General features: G+C 51.2%; 2 long non-coding RNA genes across 17 annotated transcripts in view; one reads left to right on the forward strand and one right to left on the reverse strand.

The window, feature by feature from the left end:
- Positions 1 to 21,448, reverse strand: part of LOC108349039 (uncharacterized) — an 84,653-nt gene that overhangs the window by 3,330 nt on the left and 59,875 nt on the right. For 12 of the 16 annotated variants that reach the window (XR_010061005.1, XR_010060993.1, XR_010061006.1 and 9 more), the window contains 2 exons: positions 19,370 to 21,376; positions 8,711 to 8,835 (listed from right to left, as the gene is read on the reverse strand). This is a non-coding gene — a long non-coding RNA (uncharacterized LOC108349039). The remainder of the gene's footprint in view (positions 1 to 8,710; positions 8,836 to 19,369; positions 21,377 to 21,448) is intronic. The other 4 variants (XR_005497520.2, XR_010060997.1, XR_010061002.1 and 1 more) reach the window with 4 other exon arrangements.
- LOC120098860 (uncharacterized) lies at positions 6,811 to 16,199 on the forward strand. The gene is made up of 5 exons (XR_010061007.1): positions 6,811 to 7,968; positions 8,051 to 8,201; positions 11,301 to 11,384; positions 13,378 to 13,543; positions 15,980 to 16,199. It is a non-coding gene; the product is annotated as an uncharacterized LOC120098860 (long non-coding RNA).

The raw sequence follows: 21,448 nt of genomic DNA on the forward strand, positions 1-21,448 counted from the left end.
CCAGCACTAGTGACGTTCCTCAGGCCCAGTACAGACCAGGAGGAATCATTTCCGGCAGGAAGGGGAAATTTCTAAGTATCAAGGTATTTTTGGGAAAAAAAAATATATATGTAAATCAGTCTGCCGTCGAAACAGCCCCTCACTCGCACCTGCAGGGGTACCCTCAGGAGAAAGAGCCCACAAAGCCCTAACACAGCTGGGACTTCATTTCCTAGGTAGCCCCGGGGGCAAGCCACTTAACCTCAGTTTCCCCATCCGTAAAACGGGGTTAATCATGCTTCAGGAGCCCGGGTAGGTTTTAATTGGGTAATGGTTGTGGCGCCCTTTGATGTAGTGAGTTTTATTAACTTGCCAGGGATCCCCTGGGGCCAGAAAAAGCAGTTAAACCAGAGGAGGGGGGGGGAGAGAAAAGGAAGAAAGGGCTTGAAAAGCAAGCCAGGCTCCTGTGCTGAGCGGTTCCAGCTCCGATGCCAGACGGGGTCCTTCCAGGCTGCCCCAGGAGCCGCTGGCTGCTCAGGTGTGGGGATGAGGGCCAACCCACGGCCTCAAGTTCCCATCCTCCCTCAGCCCCACCAAGGTTCTTTGCTGAGAGCAAGGTCTTTGGAGTGGAGTTTAGAAAGGTTCCAGCCTCTCTCCCTCCTGAACATTAAATAGACAGATGCAGAGGGCTGGCACCCCGCCAGGGCTCCTGATCGGAGGACATGGGGAACAAAAGGCAACCATACTGACTGCCACACTCCACCTTTTGCTGAGCCCCCACCTGTTGGCCACCAAGACAAATCTAGGACTCCATGCCTCAGTGTCCCCTCCCTAAAACCGATTCCAACTTTTTTCTTCCTTTCTTTTCTGAGACAGGGTTTCTCCGTGTAACCCCGGCTGCTCTGGAACTCTCTCTGTAAGACCAGCCTGGCCTCAAATTCAGAGATCCGCCTGCCTCTGCCTCCCAAGTGCACACCACACTAGGGCTCAGCCCTAGTTTTGTTTTTTGTTTTGTTTTGAATTCACTTTTCGAGCCCATTAGTCAATTAAAGTCAGGAGGTAATAACTACACAGACACAGCCCAGCAGGGTGAACGACCTTCCAACTTCCAGGGCTGTCCCAGGCTGTCAGAACCTGTTACCCTCCTAGCCCAGGCAAACCGGAAGGGTTTTTTATCGCCCTTCTGAGCCCTCAGAAGGGCTGGAAAATGCTGTTTAAAATTCCTAAGGAGTCATTATTGATCCCCAAAAGATAGGCAGGGTTTGTTCTCTCTCTTCCTAGGAGGGTTTTCTTAGCCCAGGCTACCTTCAAAACTCACTACCTTCATACAATGAAAGATGACCTTGAACTCCTGCCCCCAACCTGGAGGGACCTGGGATTAGAGGGGGCAGGGCCGCACTACCTGGGCAAACAGCAATCCTGTTTCTTTCTACTTGGCTCTGACACTCGTTTTTCTCGCCTGTGAGCACTGGGGATGATGCTGGGAGTCGACTGTGTCTACAGCTGATTGTATTTCTCTGTGACAAACTCACACGCGGCTGGCACAATGAGCCTCCCAGCACTGACTGAATAAAGTTAACTTTAAAAAAAAATTTTTTTTTTTTAAAACTCACATGGCTGTTTGGCCTTTTTCTTTTCTTTCTTTTTTTTTTTTTTAAATTTATTTATTTTATGTATATGCGTACACTGTAGCTGTCTTTAGACACACCAGAAGAGGGCCTCAGATCTCATTACAGATGGCTGTGAGCCACCATGTGGTTGCTGGGATTTGAACTCAGGACCTCTGGAAGGGCAGTCAGTGCTCTTAACCGCTGAGCCATCTCTCCAGCCCTTAAAAAAATTTTTAATGTTTTATTTAATGCACACTAGTGTCCTGCCTGCTTGTATCCTGTAAGGGTGTCAGATCCCCGCCCTCCCCTCCCCGGAACTGGAATTACAGACAGCTGCGAGGTGCCATGTGGGTGCTGGGAATTGAACCCAGGTCCTTTGGAGAAACAGCCAGTGCTTTTAACCACCCAGCCATCTCTCCAGCCCCCGACTTTTACTTTTATGAGACTGTGTTTGGTTCACATATGTCACAATGATCACCAAGTCCAGAAACTGAGTAATTTAAGGCTAGGGAGATTGCTTAGTGGTTAGAGCACCAACTGCTCTTCCAGAGGTCCTGAGTTCAATTCCCAGCAACCCCATGGTGGCTCACGGCCATCTGTAATGGGGGATCCGATGCCCTCTTCTGCTGTGTCTGAAGTCAGCCACAGTGTACTCACATAAAATAAATATTAAAAAAGAAAAAACACAAGTTCAGTTCTCAACACCCACCATCAGGAGACTCAGAGCAACCTACTGTCTCTGACTTTGGGGAATCCGATGCCCCTCTTCTGGCTTCCGAGAGAACTGCACACACATGGCATATACTCGCTTGGAAACACACACACAAATTTTGGAGGAAAAAAAATATAAAGACCAGTGTAGGGCTGGGGGTAGAGCGCTTGTCTGGCATATACACAGAGCCCCAAGTTTGGTCTGGAACACCAAGTAAACACAGGTATACAGTGCTATTGGCCATCTCAGCACTAGGTAGAAGCAGGAGTCTGAATTCATGCTCAGCTGTGTAGGGAGCCTGAAGCCAGCCTGGGCTACATGAACCTGCCTCAAAACCATGCAAAACGGGGCTGGAGAGATGGCTCAGCGGTTAAGAGCACCCGACTGCTCTTCCAGAGGTCGTGAGTTCAATTCCCAGCAACCACATGGTGGCTCACAACCATCTGTCATGGGATCTGATGCCCTCTTCTGGTGTGTCTGAGGACAGCTACAGTGTACTTATATATATATAATAAATAAATAAATCTTAAAAAAAAAACCATGCAAAACAGACTAACTTTCCATAACCCACTAATGCTTTACTCAGTGTTTTCTGTCCCTGAGCTGTATTTACTTTGGTCTTTTTAACACAGGGTCTCTAGGGAACCCTGACTGACTCGGGTATGTAGAGCAGGCTGGCCTCGAACTCACAGATCCATTCGACATCTGCAGGAACCAAAGGCTCGAGCCACCCCGCCAGCTTTATTTGGGTGTTTTAAGTCAATGGAAAATAATCCCTGCTGTTAGAGGAAATCAATGTATTAATTCTACGGATGTCCTGCCCATGCTCTCCGGATCCCCCACCCGAATCATTGCAGACATCACGGAGAGAGGTGTGCAGACGTGGGGACCACTTTTAGGGGCTGATGGCTCTCAGAGCACCCTTGACAGACACTCAGGTAATGAGGGCAATCTTCCCAAGACAGATCTAAACCTGACTTTTACAGCATGGGGGGCGGGGTGTAGTGGAGGAAGGCAATTTACATGAGGAGAAATGAGAAACAATGATTAAATCAAAGCCGCCCTGGGCAGCCTCTCCCCCCTCAGCTCCTCTGAGAACAGCTCTGCTTCAGTTCCCTCCTGAGCTTGCTGCCCGCTCCAGTGGACCCAAGCCCACACTCTATAAATCCTCTCAGCCCTTGCCCGGGAGCTGCTGACTCTATGTATTTTGGGTCCCTGCATTCAAGGCCCCTCATTCTTGGCTGGTGACATGAAGATTTGTAACCGATAAAATATATTTTTAATGTGTTTCCTTCAGGTTCTGATTCCATTTAGAGAGCAGGACGGGGGAGGGGAGAGGGAGAGAGATGGGGATAAGGAGGGGGAGGGGAGGGGGAGGAGTGAGGTGTGTTAACGGAAACAACTTCCCAGCATCCAATGGGCTGGGAAGCTGAATGGTCCAGGGCCAGTCTTCCACCTCCCACCCCGTCTGGTCTTTCTCTCTCCCCACCTTAGCTTTCCTGGGTATGAAGTGAGGATAAATATTTGTCTACGAGATGAGGCAGTTGTAAGGATTAATTGGTCGGTGCTCCAAGAAGCCTTTGAAGATGAAAGACGCTCCATGCAGATGCTAAGTAAACTCAGAAAGTGTCTGGCTTTAATGAGCCAGGTGAAGCCAGTGCAGAGGGCTGGAGATTAACTGTGCCCAGCCTAGCGCTTGCCTGCATGGGCCCCCGACTGAGATCTGGGCGGAGTTCCCTGGGCTCCATCCAGCCTGGCTCCCTCCCCTGGCTCCTAGTGCGTTGGTCCTCGGATAGGAACTGAGGAACTGAGGTGGAATCGAACCCAGACTTGAAGGTCAAGAGAGCCCAGATCTTAAGGCGCAAAACTAACACAGGGCCTGGGCAAGTTTCTTAACCGAGTGTCAGTTCCCTGTTTACTTGTGTGTGTGTTTGTGTGTGTGTGTGTGTGTGTGTGTGTGTGGTGTGTATGTGTGTGGTGTGTATATGTGTGTTGTGTATGTATGTGTATATGTGTTGTGTCTATATGTGTGTTGTGTATGTGTGTGTATGTGTGTATGTGTGTGTCTGTGTATTTGTGTGTTGTGTGTATGCATGTGTGTATGTGTGTTGTATATGTGTGTATGTGTGTGTTCTGTGTGTATGTGTGTGTATGTGTATGCGAGTGTGTGTATGCGAGTGTGTGTATGTGAGTGTGTATGTGTGTGTATGTTCGAGTGTGTATGTGAGTGTGTATGTGTGTGTGTGTATGTTCGAGTGTGCATGTGTGTGTGTGTTCTGTGTGTATGCATGTGTGTGAGTGTATATGTGTGTGTATGTGTGAGTGTGTATATGTGTGTATATGTATGTGTGTGTGTGTGTGTATGTACGTGTGTGTTTGTCCTAGTCACCCAGGGTCAGGTTGGGTTGTGCTGAATCTGCATCATAACCACAGCTACAGTGACTGAGCCCTTACCAAACCTAGGTATTTGCTTCCTGTGTTTTGCGTGCATAAGTGTTTGTGTGTTATGTGCAGGTCAGAGGCTGATGTAGGTGCCTATCTCTCTCCACCTTTAAAAAAAAAATATTTGTGCTGGGTGGTGCTGGTGTGTACCTTTGACCCCCAGCACTCAGGGAGGCAGAGGCAGACAGATCTCTGAGTTGGAGGCCAGCCTGGTCTACATAATCACTTTTAGGACAACCAGGGCTACACAGAAAAACCCTTGACTCTAAAAAACCAACAACAAAAAAGAAACAAAAACCCAATAATAACTATTGACTAAATATTTTAATTTTATGCGTATAAAATGTTTGCCTGCAAATATATGTATCACCTGCATACCTGGTGCCAGCAGAGGCCAGAAGAGGGCATCAGATCCCCTGGGACTAAACTCAGACAGTTGTGACTCTGTCTGTGCCTCTGTGTGTGTGTGTATGTCACTATGTATGTGTGTGTCTGTGTCTGTCTCTCCCTCTCTGTCTCTCCCTCTGTCCTTCTGTCTCTCCCTCTGTCCTTCTCTGTCTCTCCCTCTGTCCTTCTCTGTCTCCCTCTGTCCTTCTCTGTCTCTCTCTGTCCTTCTCTGTCTCTCTCTGTCCTTCTCTGTCTCTCTCTGTCCTTCCCAGTCTCTCTCTGTCACTTGATCACTTTTTTTTCTTTTTTTCGGAGCTGGGGACCGAACCCAGAGCCTTGTGCTTGCTAGGCAAGGGCTCTACCACTGAGCTAAATCCCCAACTGTCTCTCTCTGTCATTCTCTGTCTCTCCCTGTCTCTGTCTCTCCCTGTCTCTGTCTCTCCCTGTCTCTGTCTCTCCCTGTCTCTGTCTCTCCCTGTCTCTCTTCCTGTCTGTCTCCCTCCCTGTCTGTCTCCCTCCCTGTCTGTCTCCCTCCCTGTCTCTTTTTCCCTCTCTGTCTCTTTTTCCCTCTCTCCCTCTCTGTCTCTGTCTTTCTCTCTCTCCCCACACCCCATGTGGATTCCTTGCCCCATGTGATGATGGGACCTGAACCTGAGTCCTCTCCATGAGCAGTCAGAACTGTTAGCCACTGGGCTCCAGCCTTCCATGTAGTTTTTGAGACAGTCTCTCACTGAACTTGGAATTCACTTATTCAGCAAGATTAGCTAGCCACAAGATAAGAGACACCTGTTTAGAGAGACAGACAGACACACACACACAGAGAGACACAGAGACAGAGAGATTAGCCAGCCTGAAGTGCCAAACACCCGATCTTCACTTCCCTGTTACAATTCCAGGCACCTGCCACCATGCTCGGCCCATGCCATGTTTGCCAGGGATCTGAACTCAGATCTTCATGCTTGCCCGGCAAGCATCTTACCAAGGTCACACGGCTGAGGCAGCCATTGCTGGTTACCTCAGCGAAAGCCTCCACTGGCCAAGTGCGGTGCACGGGGTAGCCCCTGCCCTTCAGCATGGAGACTTTAATCATCCGGTTACAGAGGTGGGACCCCAATTCCAAAGGCAGAAGGGCAGGAGCCCCAGCCGACGAGACAAGGGCTTACAGCTGTGGAAGGGTGCCGGGTCTGACAGGCTGTAAGGCTCAAGTCTGGGCCTGCTTGAGGCGACCACATCTGGGACACATGATACTTTGTGAGAAGTGTCCTCTGTCAAATCCTGGGATGGTAAGGATGGCTGGAGCTGAAAGGTTGGGACACAGCAACCTGGGGTGGTGCTATGGCTTAGGGGGTGCATCTTGGAGGCTGTGGCCTGCACTGCTGGGAGTCTCAGGAAGTCATCTGACCAGAGACTCAACATGAATGAAACTCATTGAGGCTCTGGCTTGAGCAGTCTTAGCTTTGAGGTCTTATGAGACGCCAGGGGGAAACTAAGGCTCATGGACCAGCAATTTCAAGCAGGCATGATGGTGAATGCCTGTGATCCTATAGCTGGTTTGAGGCCTGACTGAACTACCTAAGACCCTGTTTGCAACAAATGGAAAAAAGAAAGAAAGAAAGAGGGAAAAAAGAGAGAGAGAAAAACAAACTCACCAAATTTGGCCCTCCTCCCCTCAGCGCCATGACATCACGCCAGCTGAATGTAGGCTGGGGAAACCCCTGGTCAGGACAGAAATATCTTTAGCCGCTGCCGTCCATGATGGAAAAGGGAAGTGGAATTTTGTTCAAATACCATGTTGTTTTGAGAAGTCTGACTAACGTGAAAGTCCCTATTTAGAAATGGTTGACTCTGCCTTGAAACTCGTCCGGAGTTTCCACAGCCGCATGTTGACTAAGGCCTCGAAACACAAACTTCCTGGTAGCTACCGGCTCTAATCACCTGGGACTGAGAGCTCCTCCACCAGACAATCCCAGAGCTGTGCTCCGAGGGCCTCCGCCAGGAAAAAGCCTGGACTCCATTTATCAAAGGACAAAGAGACCCCAGGCGGGGGCCCTAGGCCTGAGCCAGCTGAGTCCTCCAGAGAGGAACCTGGGAATCGGAAAGAGTCTTGGGCGGTTTTGCCAAGTCCCTTCTTAGAAACAGGAAAAGTGAGGAAGAGGGGACAGGCTACATGCAGCTGGCTCGCATTCAGCACCTATGAAATGTCGCTCACTGAATCTTCGCTTCTACCAGAAGCCCCTGTCCATGTTCCCTCCCTTCCCTTCATCCCAACTTGCTTCTGGTTTTGGGTTATCCTGTTGCCCCAGTGGTTAAATCGTTTCAGGGATGGGGAGATGGCTCAGTGGGCAAAGACCTCCCAGAGGATGAGAACCCCATTTGGATCCCTAGTTTTCCCACGGAAAAGATCAGCTGGGTATAGTGTTCTTGGAGCGGCAGGACTCGGAGGACCGTGGGCCAGCCAGTCCGTCTAACCAATCACTGAGCTCCAGCTTCCGTTAGGAACCCTGCCTCATAAGGGAAGGTGAGGAATGATTGTTGCATAAACCCTTTGCCCCTAGGGAGCCACACAACACCCATCTCCCAGGTTTCGAGACGAACCAAAGTTCAAGCCCACCCTGGGACCAATGAGTTTATCAACGCTTACTTACAGAGCGGGGTGACCCAGAAGTAGCCACTATGGAAGGTGGGCACCCAGCGTGGAAGACGCCGATTTTCCCCATGGCTGTGTAGACGGAGCTGCCTCCTCTCAGCCTTCCTCACCTACATCCTCCAGCCCCTCCCCGAGCCCCGGAGACCCCGTGCAATTAGGGCACAGTTGCCTACAGCTGGCTGCGTGCGCAGGTGAGTCCATGACCCTTCCCGTCCCTCCTCCCATGAAGGAACAGCAAGCATCTAGAAGCTGTGATGATTTTTGCCCGGACAGACTCCTGAAGATGAGGACAGTGTGGCTCAGAGGATAGAACGTGGAACCTGGAAGCAACCCGGTGTCAAGCTCTGGCCTATGGAGCGGGTGCACGCACCCCTCTCCCCATGCGAGCGTTCCTCACGTTCCTTCACAGTTCAGCCACGTAATTGTAAGTTCTGTGAATATCCCAGGTGAAGTCGATTCCTAGCAAGCGGCAGAGTTGAAATTTAAGCCCAGGTTTTGTTCTTTCACCGCTCGGTAACTAGAGCGCCACCCCTTGCGTCGGGCGCGTGGCTCCCCGGCACAGCAAGTGTCTGGTATGCATGAGGTCCTGGTTTTGATCCTCAACGCCACCAAAACGGGACAAGGATGACCTGGGCTGGTGGGATTTGCAATAATAACGGAGTAAGGGAGCGAGTAGTGGTGGAGCTCTAGCACGCCAGAGGACCGAAAGTTCTAGGCTAGCCTGGACTACAAAGAGAGACCCTGCCAAAACAAGCGAATGAATTTAAGGGACACAAACTGTAAACCCCCTAAGCTCTTTGGGAATCAAAGCCTGGCCCCCTCCTCGTCCTCTCCCCTCCTCACACACAGCCCCCTCTCGGCGCTGTCTGCTTGTCCTCTGAGGAGCCCACAGCAGTCAGGGGACATATTCCAACAACCCTCTGGGATATTCACCTTGATAGACACGGGGGGGGGGGCGCTTCCCATCTTGCTGAGAAAACCCCCTTTCCTTAGGAAAGCCGCCAGGTCCTCGATGGGTCCTCGATGGCCTGACATGTGCCATTCTGCCAGCATTGCCCCTAAGACACAGGGAAGTCTTAATTTTTGTCTTGAGGTGACATCCAACCATCTAAGACCATAGAACCAACCTGAGCCAAAGGCATCTTTACAGTTGAAGGAAAAGGTTAGCGGCAAGCAAATGACTTGCTAGCACCCCAAAGCTGAAGGCAGAATAAAGGCAAGAGACCAGGGTGCCCCACCCTGAGAGCAGGACACCCCATCCTGAGACCAGGGCACTTCCCACATTCTGAAATCCCAACTAGCCTGAGGCTCCTGAGAGGGGATGGCTTCCAGAATCCCCTAGAGAGGTCGGCCAGCAACTCCCTGGGTGTCCTAGACCAGCCCCTGCTGACCTACCTCAGCCCCTCAGCTCCCTGCTGGGGTCTGGGGGTGAGCATCAGAGCCTCAGAGTGGTCCACTGCTATGCACAGACACCCCAAAGGGCAAAGGTATGAGGCTCCTGGAGTGCTCACATCACCAGATAACTGACTACTACAGAGTTCCTCAGAGTAGAAGTTTCACTTTGCCATCGGGTCTTGGCACTGGCTGCTCTTCTGGAGAATCCGAGTTCAAATGCCAGCACCCACAAGACAGCTCACAACTGTCTGTAACTCTAGTTCCAGGGGAGCTGACACCCTCACATGGACATACATGCAGGCAAAACACCAATTCACATAAAATAAAAATTTAAAAATATTTTAAAAACTTTAAAAAGATTTACTGCTACCATTTCTACCTTCAATAGAAATAGTTGATTTATTGTGTTGGTGTAAGGGCCATATCACAGGTGTCGGGAACAGGTGACAACATCTTTCCGGATCAAGATCCTTCCCTTCCACCATGTGGGTCCTGGGGGTGCAACTCAAGCCTCGGTCTTGTCAGTTAGTGTCTCCACCACTTGGCCAGCACGCCATCTTGCCTTTTCTGTTTCTTTCCTCATCTTTCCTCCTTTTCTTCTTTTTTTTTTTTTTTCGGAGCTGGGGACCGAACCCAGGGCCTTGCGCTTGCTAGGCAAGCGCTCTACCACTGAGCTAAATCCCCAACCCCCTCCTTTTATTTTTAAAAGATTTTGTTTTTAATTATGTATGTCCCTGTGTGGGGCTGTGCATGTGTGTGCAATACCCGGGACGGCCAGAAGGGGGCCTCGGATCCTGAGGCGATGGAACCAAACAGCTGGAGCGCATGGTGTGCGAGCTTAGCTGCTGAGCCTCCGAGACCCGCTCCGATTCTGCTTTCCTTTGCTCTTTTCTCTCTTCCTCACCTTCTTTCTTTACAGGGTCTCCCTATGTAGCCCAGGCTGGAAGTCATGATCCTGCTCCCTCAGTCCCCCACACGCTGGGATGACAGTGTGTTACCAGGCTCAGCAGCTGCTGCCCCTGCCCTCCGTCTTCACACACAACGCTGTAGCCTAGACCAGGAAACCTCAGATCAAAGCCAACCCCCGCCTTTTATGTGCTGTGTAGCCTTGGCCAGGCCTCTGAACCTCTCTGAACTTCAGCTTGCACACTGGAAACCTGGCGACTTCATAGGGTCTGGCCAGGAGCGGGTGAGGTCATCCATTCATTTGCCTAGACCCAGAGCCTGGCACTTGTAAGTTCTTATGAGGGTCAGGATTAGCATTCTTGCCTTTCTTCTGGCTCTAGGGGCAAAACGTGCTGTTCACTGCGGTCACACTGATATCTTGTTGCCTGCTGGATGAACTCGGTTCTTTTTTTCCCACACGTAGTTGCTCCCTCTCTGACCCACCACCACCCTCCCTTTTAAAAACTTTATCTTCCCTCCCCCTAGGCTGCGGGGGAGTCACTCATCTCCCCTGCCCAGTGGGGACAGCGGTTGGGAGTCTGAAATGGAGAGACCAGGGAAAGGAACAGCCACACATATGAGGCCTCAGCCTGCCCTGTTCCCATCCCCCATGTCGGGTCCATAAAAGGCTGCCCACTGCCTATAGCGGTGACCCTGCGGGGCCGCCTGGCCGCGGGCATGCTCCCCGGCAATTGTCTGTGGAGGAGCCCTCCCGTCCCTTTTGATGTTCAGCCAAGTGGAGTGTGATGCCACAGCAGGGTCCCAGAGAGCAGCTCGCACACGGCCTGTGGCCTCCGCTCAGCATGGCCATGGACCCATGGACGTGGGAAGCAGCAAGCAGGGGGAGCTCTCCTTTGGGTCCTCTGGGCCTGCTACTGGCCTGTGGCCACAAGGCGCTAGGGACTAGGTGACAGAGAGGGAGAGGTAGCTTAGCCTAACCCTCTTTTTGTAGATGAAGAAACAGGTCCAGAGAGGGACAGGAGTCGGCTGAGTCACACAGCTGGTGCAGGCTGAAGCTAGGCTCCTGTTCTCACCCCGTCCTTCTGTGGGCACCTTGAACGGGCCTTCCAAACCCGGGAGCGCCCTAGGAAGCTTTCCATGACTCTGACCCTTGCTAGCTGTGTTACCTAGAGAGGTCGCACACAACCTCTCTGAGCCTTAGCATCTCCTTCTGGAATCACAGGGTGAATGCTTTTCAGTTACTCAGAGAATTTATGAAAGTCCCTGACATGGAGCCTCGAACTCAACACAGGCCCTGTGGAGACAGGTAGGAGAGAGGGAATGGGGGGAGGGAGAGGGAGAATGAGTGTGTGGGTGTGGGTGTGTGCGCGCGCGTGCGTGCACATGTGTGAGCGTGTGAATGTTAGGGTGTGAGTGTATGTTTATGTAAGCCTATGTGTGATGTGTATGCATGTGTGACTGTATGTGTGTGTTGAGGAGTGTGAGTGTACACATGTGCGCATGTGTGAGTGTGTAAGAGTGCTTTGAGTGTGTGTGTGCATGTGTGGGTGGGTACATGTGTGGGTGGGTACATGTGTAGGTGTGTGCATGTGTGTGTGCATATATGTGTTGAGTATGAGTGTGAACTTGTGTATGTCTATAAGTGTGTGTTTTTAGTGTGTATATGCATGTGTTGAGTGTGTGAATGTGCACGTGGTTTTTTGAGTATATGTGTGTAAGCATGTGTATATGGATGGATGACTGTATGAGTGTGTGTGTTTGAAGTATGTGTGCATGTGTATGTAAGTATGTATGAGTGTGCATGTTTGAGTGTATATGTGTGTATATGTTGTGTGTATATATGTATGTGCATATATGTGTGTGTTTGTTTTAGTGTGAGTGTATATTTAAGTGTGCTTGCGTGTGTAGGGGCACATGTGGGTATGCACACATGAAGACCAGAGGTTGCTATGGGTTCCTCACTGATTTGGCCAGGCTGGTGGAATTGAGTTCCAGGAACACTCCTGTCTCCCTCTCTCCAGTTGTCCCTGCCACCTCCAGGCTTTTCCATGACAGCTAAGGATTCACACTCACACCCTTACTCTAGTGCAGCAAACGATAGACTACAGAAGCCCCTCTCTGGCCCCAGATGCAGCTTCACTGCCTCATGACTCTGGTTCACAAGGACACAATTTGGCTGGGATGATAGATGATGTTATTTCTCTCACAAGACGCTGTTTAAACTTAAACCACAGGGTGGGAGTGGCGGCCCCACCACCCGGACACACAGCTCCCACCTCACCCTGAGAGAGCTGCCACGGCCAGTGGGAAGATCAGCCTGGATGTAGAAGGCCTTCTCTTCCCTTTAAAGACATGACCTGGCATCTGCACATCCATGTTTTAGGCCATGCACTGGATAGCATGTTATCATGTAGTCACACGTAGCTGCAAGGGAGTCTGGGAAACAGTTTCTCACTCAGTGTCTCAAACTATCCCACACCAACGGGGATGTTTGGCAACATCAGGAGAACATTTTTAGTCACAAGTGGGGAAATGCTAGTAGGAGACAGAGGGGACACAACGGAAGGTTCTAACTATACACAGGGAAAGGCATGCTTGCTGCCAAACCTGAGGACCAGAGTTCAATCCCTAGGACCTGCATGGTAGAAAGAGAGACTTGACTCTCAAAATTTCCCTCCAACCTTTAAGATGTATATGTGTTATCTTACATGTATGTACGGGTTCCACCTAAGTACCTGGTGTCCAAGGAGGCTAGAGTGTTGGATCCTCTGGAACTGGAGGTACTCGAACCTTGTGGGGATAGGGAAATAAACCTGTGTCCTGAGTCCTCTTCTCCAGTCCCCCCCCCCAACTTTTTAAAAGTAATAATTCAACCACAAATATTGGAACTGTCCTAATTAGGGACCATGCTGTATTGGAGGCAGTTAGAACAGAAACTCCAGGCTGGGGAGACAGCTCAGTCTTTAAAATGCTTGTCTCACAAGTGTGGGAACCTGTGTTTAATACCCATAACCCATGTAAAAAAGCAGAGTGTGGAGACAGCGCAGGCACTCTCCTGCTCTCCAGCCTTGGGCCAGTGAGAGGCCTTGTTCCGAAAAACCAGTAGATGGCCCCTGAGAAATGACACCCAAGACCAGCCATGTGCACACAAAGGAACCTGCAGACTCTGGCAAAAGGGAGGAGGGAGGCCGGCACCTGGGACACAGCACCCCCAGCCACATCACCCACATGTAGCCTCAGCCTCATGGCTGCAGGGGATTAGAACACATCTTTTCCCAAGGCTTCTCTCTCTCCAACAGGGATCAAGGTTCTGCATCAACAGACCTCCTCGGAACTCTGGAGAATTAGTTCTCAAGGCCGGGAGGATTGTGGCCAGGCAGTCTGAAATCCCACCCTCTGGGTGGCCTACAGGAGCCACCCGGGGGAGCAGGAAGCCACATGCCTCCCAGGGCGATGGACCCACAGGTGAGGTGGGCCTCTTCCCTTTCTTGGTTTATCTCTTGAGAGAGCTTGATCTCCTCAGAAATCCGCTTCTCATTCCATTGTCTGGGGTTGTTTGAAATCGGGGCTTGGCACAAGAATGAGAACGGAGGGTTGGGGGAAGAAGCTGTCGATTTCTGGAGGAAGTAACCCAGGACTTCCTGTTACCCATTCCGCAATGCTAACCTCCTGTTCTCTGCCCTGCCTGAGCCCCTCGCCCTCCGAGTTAGGGTGAAGGCTGTGGAGCCTGTACCAGGCAGGTTGGGACCAGTTCTGCTTCTGGGATCAGCTGACCGGGAGAATTCAGAGTGGCTCAACCTCTGTATCCCCAACCTCTGTGGTTTACTGGGCACCTATAACATCCTACAAGCTGTCTCCAGCCCTTCACTGAGGAGTGTTACTCTCTCTGTCAACCCACGACAAAGCTACCATGGCATTATAGCCTTATACAAAGGGTCAGAGAGGGGCTGGGGGTGTGGCTCATTGGTAGAGTGCTTGCCTAGCATGCATGAAGCTCAGGGTTCCCTCTTCAATGCTGTAATCCCAGAACTCAGAAGGTGGAGGCTGGAGGAATTTGGAGTTCAGGGTTAAATCACACACCTAAGGCCTCAGTTAACAGAGTTTAGAAAAGGTGAGGTTTGAGTTCTTCCAGAGCTTCGTGTCCTGTGGAGGCTGGCTGAAGGGACCTAACTCATTATTGCAGGCCTAGGCCTCTAGGGGAGGCCTCACCGCAGATCAATACTCAAAAGAACGCCACCATTCACTGTGTCCAGCTGAGGAAACTCGGGGGCCTGCCAGGGGCTTCTTCAAAGCCGCACGGAATCAGAAATGAAAAATAATGTCCCCAGACTGGCGTCAATGTCTCATCCCCACCCTGCAGGATTTGAGTCCAGTGGGAGGGCTGAGCTGGGATCCCAGGGTCTGCGTAGCCTGTGTGACGCCTCAGGGCTGCACAGAGGGAACCAGTCTAAGGAGAAAGGTTGTTTTGCTTGGAAGGAGCCAGCAGTGACAAACATAAAAAGAGTCCTGGAGGCTCCGAGCCACTTTTAGAGAGATGCTCGGTTAAGCTGTCCCTACACCTAAAGGCCACAAGCTGTCTGTCAACAGGAAGCCCCGCCCCATGATGCATCCTTTCCCCCAGTGGAAACCAGAAACAAGGGGCTGGGCCACCTGACTGAAGTCGCCAAGTCCAGGGATGACCTGGCTTTTAAGGAAGGCAGCGGTGACCTCAGATTTTCCCAGGCCTGGTCTACCTGGTCTACCACAGAGGTGCCTGAAATAGCTCACAGTTCAGGGCTCACAGAATAGGGAGGGCACTGCAGTCGGCAGCGGTGGTGTTATGGTGCTTCATTATCAGGAGTCTAAACACTCTGCCCCCAGTTCCACCGGCCAATGCTGGAGCTTGGAGACAGAGAAATAGAGTTTCATGGCTACAGAACACCCAGAAGCCCCACAAATCGTGTGTGATCCAGAGGGATGCCCTGCAGGATAGCCCGTGCCCAAGAGGTTATGAGTCCCACATCAACCTTTGTCACCACACCTGAGGGCTTCGAATAGGTGCCAGGCAACAGAACGTGGTAAATCCGATTGAAATACGGTTCTGTCATCCAAAAGGAAAGCTCTGACCCATGCCATGACGTGGATGTGTCTCAAAACATATGACATGAGAGAAGTCACATGCTGACCACGGGCTCCCCTTGGAGTCCGGGCTGGCCTGGAACTCACCATGTAGCTGAGGATGCATCTAGATGGGTGCACTTCCTGCCTCTGCCTCCTGCATGCTGGGATTATGGGGGTGTGACGCCACCATCCTGGAGGCATAAATATTTTGTAACCTACTTTTTAGAAGGGTTCAGCCTCTCCTCTAGCCCACCATCCAGCAGAAGTAGCAGAAGTTATCAGGACCTGTTCAGCAATCGTGGTGAGGCCCTAAGCAATAGAATAGTCCTTTGGGGGCGAGCTCCATCTTCTCAGGCAGCAGTGCAGTCCCATAGCAATCACCACACACAGCTCAGCGGCTGCAGACCGGCCCTCTAGTCAGGCAGACACAGTCATGAGCCAACAACTGTAGCAGACACCAGGCGCGAACCAGCAGCTGTAGTTCAATCCTGAAGAAACCTCCAGGCTCACCCTGCCTGAGGCAAGGCCACTGAAGTGGCAGGCTGACGAGGGAACCTCACAAGGAGGTCTTGGGCAAGTTTCTCTCAATGGTGGCGTTACCGCAAGTGAGCTCAACAACGCTATGTAAGGCGAACCAATACGTGTGTGTCGTTAGCGAGGACTAGCGAGGAGGAGCAAAACAAAACCAAAGCTCAGTGCCGGTCTCCCACTGTCTGTGGGGGTCACATTTATACTCCTCCATCATGGGTCCTTTCCCGTGTCTGCTGTGTCCAAACACCCTTTCACCTGTGTCTGCTTCAGGAAAACAGCCTTTCCCGTGTCTGCTTTAGCGAGACTTCCTTTCACCTGTGTGCCCCAGCAAAACCTCATTTGACGTAACTGACCTGGCAAAGAACCTAGAAGTTTCCACTCCACCACCCAGTCAGCTTCTTTTTGTGACACTCCGAGACAGTCTCACTCTGTAGCCCAGGCTAGCCTGAGGATCAGGCTATCCTTGAATGTGTGATAAACTTCTTGCCTCCACCTACGGTGTTTGTGTGTTTACATGTGTATGTCTTGGTGTGTTTACATGCATGTGCTTACACTGTGAGAGGAGATACTGGCTCTCTGGTGCAGAGACTGAGAGACACAGGGCAGGTGGACCAACCCACCCTGTACCGTCCGTCACGTAACCCCCTCTGGGCATCATCTCCTTTCCTCGTGAGTTAGGACGTGTGTGGAAGACGGCAAGCTCTCTAGAATGCTGGGACAGAAAACACCTTTTCAAGGACCCAACTAACAAAGGTGGGAACGGTGGGCCATGGGGGAGGGGTGCTGCAGACTGTGTCCCAGTCATGGAAGAGACTGCCAGTCACCACAGAGTCGTCTGGGCAGTAACAGAGCAGGTATCAGTGGCTCGGCCAGGACAGTCATTTCTCTTATGAAAGAAGTCTAGCTGGGCGGTGGTGATGGCACACACATTTAATCCCAGCACTTGGGAGGCAGATGCAGGTGGATCACTGAGTTCAGGGCCAGCCTGGTCTATATCGAAAGTTGTAGGATAGCCGGGGCTTGGTAGAGAGACCAAAAAGCGAACAAAGAAGTTTGGTGGTGAAGGTCTGGACTGGTACCTCTGGCCCCTCCTGAGTTCCGACTCTCGCCACAGCAACTCTCAGCCTGCAAGTTACCTCATTACCAAGGTATCGACTGAAACCACAGCTATTACATCTGACCTTTAGGCACTGAATAAAAAAGAGACCACCACCCTCTGACACACACACAACGCACACGCACACACTCACGCATGCACACATGCACGCACGAACCCATCTTTAAGGAATTCCAGGATGAGAAGTTTTCTTATGCCTGGGGCATGGACTTGGGTTGATTAACTCTCCAACCTCCAGGCCATCTAGGGTCAGAGGAGACAAAGCCAAAGAAAACCCTCTTCCTACAGAAGGCGCCTTCTCTATGGTAGCCATGGATAGGGCTAGGAGTGGCTGCACCCCGTGGGGCTGGGGGCCTGAGGCACAGAGAAGAGGAGAGTCAGAGGGGAGGAGGGGGCTGCTGTTAAAGGACACCCTGCCGCCATGATCTGCTTCCCCAGAGCCATGCACCCAGACCCTAGACTCAGATTCCAGCCAAGGCCTCCTGCCTGCTCAGTCCTCAGGGCCCAGACTGACAGGCAAACAAGCTTGACCCTGCAGGGGAGGCTGAGCCAGCAGCAGAAAGCAGGCCTCAGAAAGGCCTGAGGAGTACAGACAGCGCCTAGGCCCCCTACAGGGCCCAAATAACCCACAGCTGAGTCAGTCTGCCCACACAAGGGTCAGTTAGAGACAAGAAGCCAAAGCCCCAGCCAAAACCATTCTTGACAGCTTTTTCACCAAACAAACAAAAACAACAACGAACCCATCCCACCCCACACTCCCACCTCAACCACAGAGGTGCTACCAACAGGGGTCACCTCGGAACAGCCCAGGCCAGGCCTTGAGTCTTCCCTTCAGCCGTGGCGCTACCAAGGAAACCCAGATGGGCTCCTCTAGCCAGGCCTCCTAGCCTCCAGGCCTCAGAGTCCTCATCAACCCTGTCCAACATCTTTCACTGAGGAGAGGAAGAGGGCGCGGTGAGAATCTAGGAGTGCCCTACAGGAGCCTCTCGTACACGCAAAAGCCCAAGGTGACAGCGGCCTTCGCTTCCAGTGCTGAACACTTGAGGGTAGGGGCTTCCACTTCCCCGCAGATCTGCCCCTCCCCCCACCCCCAACAAGCCGTGGGAAAGCAGGCCTCAGTGAAGTCAAAATCTAATTGGTTCCAGCTCCCAGAGGCCAGGGGAGGGGCCTGCAACTCTTGAGTGGTATAAAGAATTACAAGCCCCAAGTGCTGTCCCCATCCCTTAGGCGTAGCCTGTGTAAATCAGACTCTGGTGGCCTCCATGCTTCCTACTCCCTTTGCCCAGGACGTTCAGAAAGCCAGAAAAAAAAAAAAAAAAAAAAAAAAAAGAGCCTGAGAAAGAAAACCAGGAAAAGTGGCTTCGAGGGGTTTCCCTTTTGTGTGTTTACATTCAATTTCTTTTTATTCTCTGTCATGTGTGTGTATGTGCATCTCTGGGTGTGTATACGTTGTTGGGCATGCGTGTGAGTACTCAAGTTTGGGTACCAGAAGTGAATGTATGGTGTCTGTTATTGCATCTCTGTTGTGCTCAAAGCCTCTGACCAAAAACATCTTAGGGGAGGAAAAGGTTTATTTCATTTTTTTTTTTAATTAAAAATTTTTTAAAAAAATTTCACTTTATACTTCCGGGTCACAGTTCACCAATGAGCAAGATCAGGTCAGGAACCTGAAGCAGAAACCACAGAGGGTTGCCACTCTCTGGTTTGTTCACTGATTCACCCATAGCTTCGCAGCCCCCGACCACCTGCGTAAGGAATGGTGCCACCCACAGTGGGCTGGGCTCACTTTTAACAGTTAACACAATCCCTACACACTGGCCTGGTCTAGGCCATTCCTCAGAGGCGTCTCCTCTCAGATGGTGTAAGGTGGATCAAGTTAGAAATAAAGGTTAGCCAGGGCACTCGTTCACGGACTCTAAGACTCAGTGATTGGTTAACAGATGAGCCCCAGAGACCTATCTGGCTCTGCCCCCACCTTCCATCAGAACTGGGTGCATTTATGTGGGTACTTATAAAATATAATGCAACCAGGAGGGGGTACCTGGTGGGCCCATGCCAAGGTATCCCTCTGAGAAATCATGCCATAAGACAGACCTGGTATAAGGAGGTTTATTTGGGGGAAGGGAGGGACATGTAGACCAGGAGAAGGGGTAGAAGTAGACAGAGCCACGAGGGCAGAGAAAGCGGGGACAGAGAAAGACAGAAAGAGAGAAAGGGAGAGAGAGAGAGAGCGGGAGAGCGAGCCAGGAGCCAGGAGCCAGGAGGGGGGCGGGAGAGGGAGAGGCTGGGGTATTGAGCTGCTGCAGCTGGCAGTTGAGGCATGTGATGACGCAAGCTGTTGCTAGGTCCCTGTTGCTAGGTCCCTGGGAGGAGCCTAGCAAAAGCGCTTGTAAGCCAACACTGGGGATCTGAGCTCAGGTCCTCCTGCTTGCACAGAGAATCCCGGACATCTCGGATTGTTTGCCAGTGAACACACAGGAGTTCCAGCCCCAGAGCCTGAGCTCCCTGTCCTAAACAGTCGTGCCCGCGACGGGCAGCCCTACCTGAACTCCTTCGGCAAGCCGGCTTTGAGATTGCATGAATGGCTCCACAGGACGGCTTTCTTCCTCTCTAGCTTCTTTTCAGCATCACGTCTGTGACACCGTTGTGTGTATCTGCCATTTATTCTTGGGGCAGAATAGCAGCCGTCCACGGAACACGCCAACTCATTCTTCCTCCAGCTGGGAGCTGTGAAAGCACCGTTAACCACAGACCTTTCTCTTCATTCCACACCTTTCCTGGGACATATATCTATATGCGTATCTATATATCTATCACAACACATACACATATATAGATATATAGTTCAAATATTTTATTATTTACGCTGGGCATCATGGTGCCTTTAATCCCAGCACTTGGGAGACAGAGCCAAGCACATTTCTGTTGAGTTTGTGGCTAGCCTGGCCTACATAGTGAGTTCTAGGATAGCCAGGGCTACAGGAGGAACCATCTCAAAACAAGAAGAATATTTTATTATTTATGAAGGAGATGCTAGTGGTGTGTGTGTCTGTGTGTGCATACACATGTGAGGTTGAGTTGTAGACAGTTGTGAGCTGCCCCACATGAATGCAGGGATCAGAACTCAGATTCTCTGTAAGAGCATCAAGTGCTTTTAACCAGTGAGCCATCATGGGTTTGGTTGTTTGTTTTTTTTTTCCTTAAGGCACAGTCTCATGTAGCCCAGGCTAGCCTCACAATACCTTTTATAGAAAAATGAAATGGAACCCCTCATGCTCTGCCTTACTTTCCACTGAGCCTGGAGCTCACCTGTGTGGTTGGTTAAGCCGACTGGCCAGCCGGTAAATGAATCCTGCTGTCAAATCTGAGGACGGGAATCCAATATCCCAGGATCTACTTGGTAGATGGTGAGAAGAAGCCCTGTGCCTTCCAAATGTCCACCACGGCCCGCCGCTTCCCCACAGTAATATAACAAAGCTATTTTTTTTTTTTAAGGTAAGGAAAAGACAGAGCCAAAGTGGGAGGATCTGTGCCTTAAGCTCACTTTTGCTATCCAGTGAGTTCCAGGCCAGCCTGGGCTACATGAGATCCTGTCTCAAAAAACTAAAATCTGGGCTGGAGAGGTGGCTCAGTGATTAGAGCACCGATTGCTCTTCCAGAGGTCCTGAGTTCAAATCCCAGCAACCACATGGTGGCTCACAGCCATCTGTAATGGGATCTGATTCCCTCTTCTGTGTCTGAAGACAGCTACAGTGTACTTATATAATAAAAAAAGAAATCTTTTTTTCTTTTTTCTTTTTTTTTTTCGGAGCTGGGGACCGAACCCAGGGCCTTGCACTTCCTAGGTAAGCGCTCTACCACTGAGCTAAATCCCCAGCCCCCGGGGACCGGAAATCTTAATAAAAACCTAAAACCCCAAACAAACCGTCAAAAACACAAGTAGGGCTCGTCCGTGTGGGGGGGGGGATCATTCTCCTCGTTCTCTCCTTATCCCTGCCTGTTCCCTTTCACTACAGAGACAACGCAAATCTCTCTCGGTTGCCCGTAGACGAGTGGGCACCACTCTGTAAGGACGAAACACACCTGTGGTCACCTCGAATCCCGATGCCAGAAATAAACCAACCTCTCACAAAGATGCATGGGAGAGCCCTGCTGTGAGAGGGATGGCGTGTGGCAGGAAAATGCCCGAGCTCTTCCCAGACCTAGGCAAACAGTGACGCTGGTCCCCAGGAACCAGGCACGGTTAGCTGAGGCTCTGAGGTCCCCGAGAACAGCTATTTAAAGCCAAGTAATGTCATTTCCACCCACAGAGGCTGTCCCAGCTGTGTATCTGGATTCACTTCAGCCACCATGGTCTGGCTGCCCAGGGTCAAGACCACAGGGCTCACAGCCAACCCTGTCGTCATGGCTCCCCTGCAGGAGGGCTGACCTTGGCTTTTCCAGGTCTCTCCTCTTCCTTCTTTCTGCTCAGGTCCCAGGAGAAGCTGAATGGCCTCGATGGCCCCAGTTCACCCCCTGCAGAAGGCTGCTGTCCACACCGAGAGCCTTGGCTGTCCATGTTAGAGTTTAGGATTGGGAGAAGGGCATATAAGATCTGAATACCACCCCCCAGAATCACACTC

This window comes from Rattus norvegicus, chromosome 20, assembly GCF_036323735.1.
Source record: "Rattus norvegicus strain BN/NHsdMcwi chromosome 20, GRCr8, whole genome shotgun sequence".
Lineage (NCBI taxonomy): Eukaryota > Metazoa > Chordata > Mammalia > Rodentia > Muridae > Rattus > Rattus norvegicus.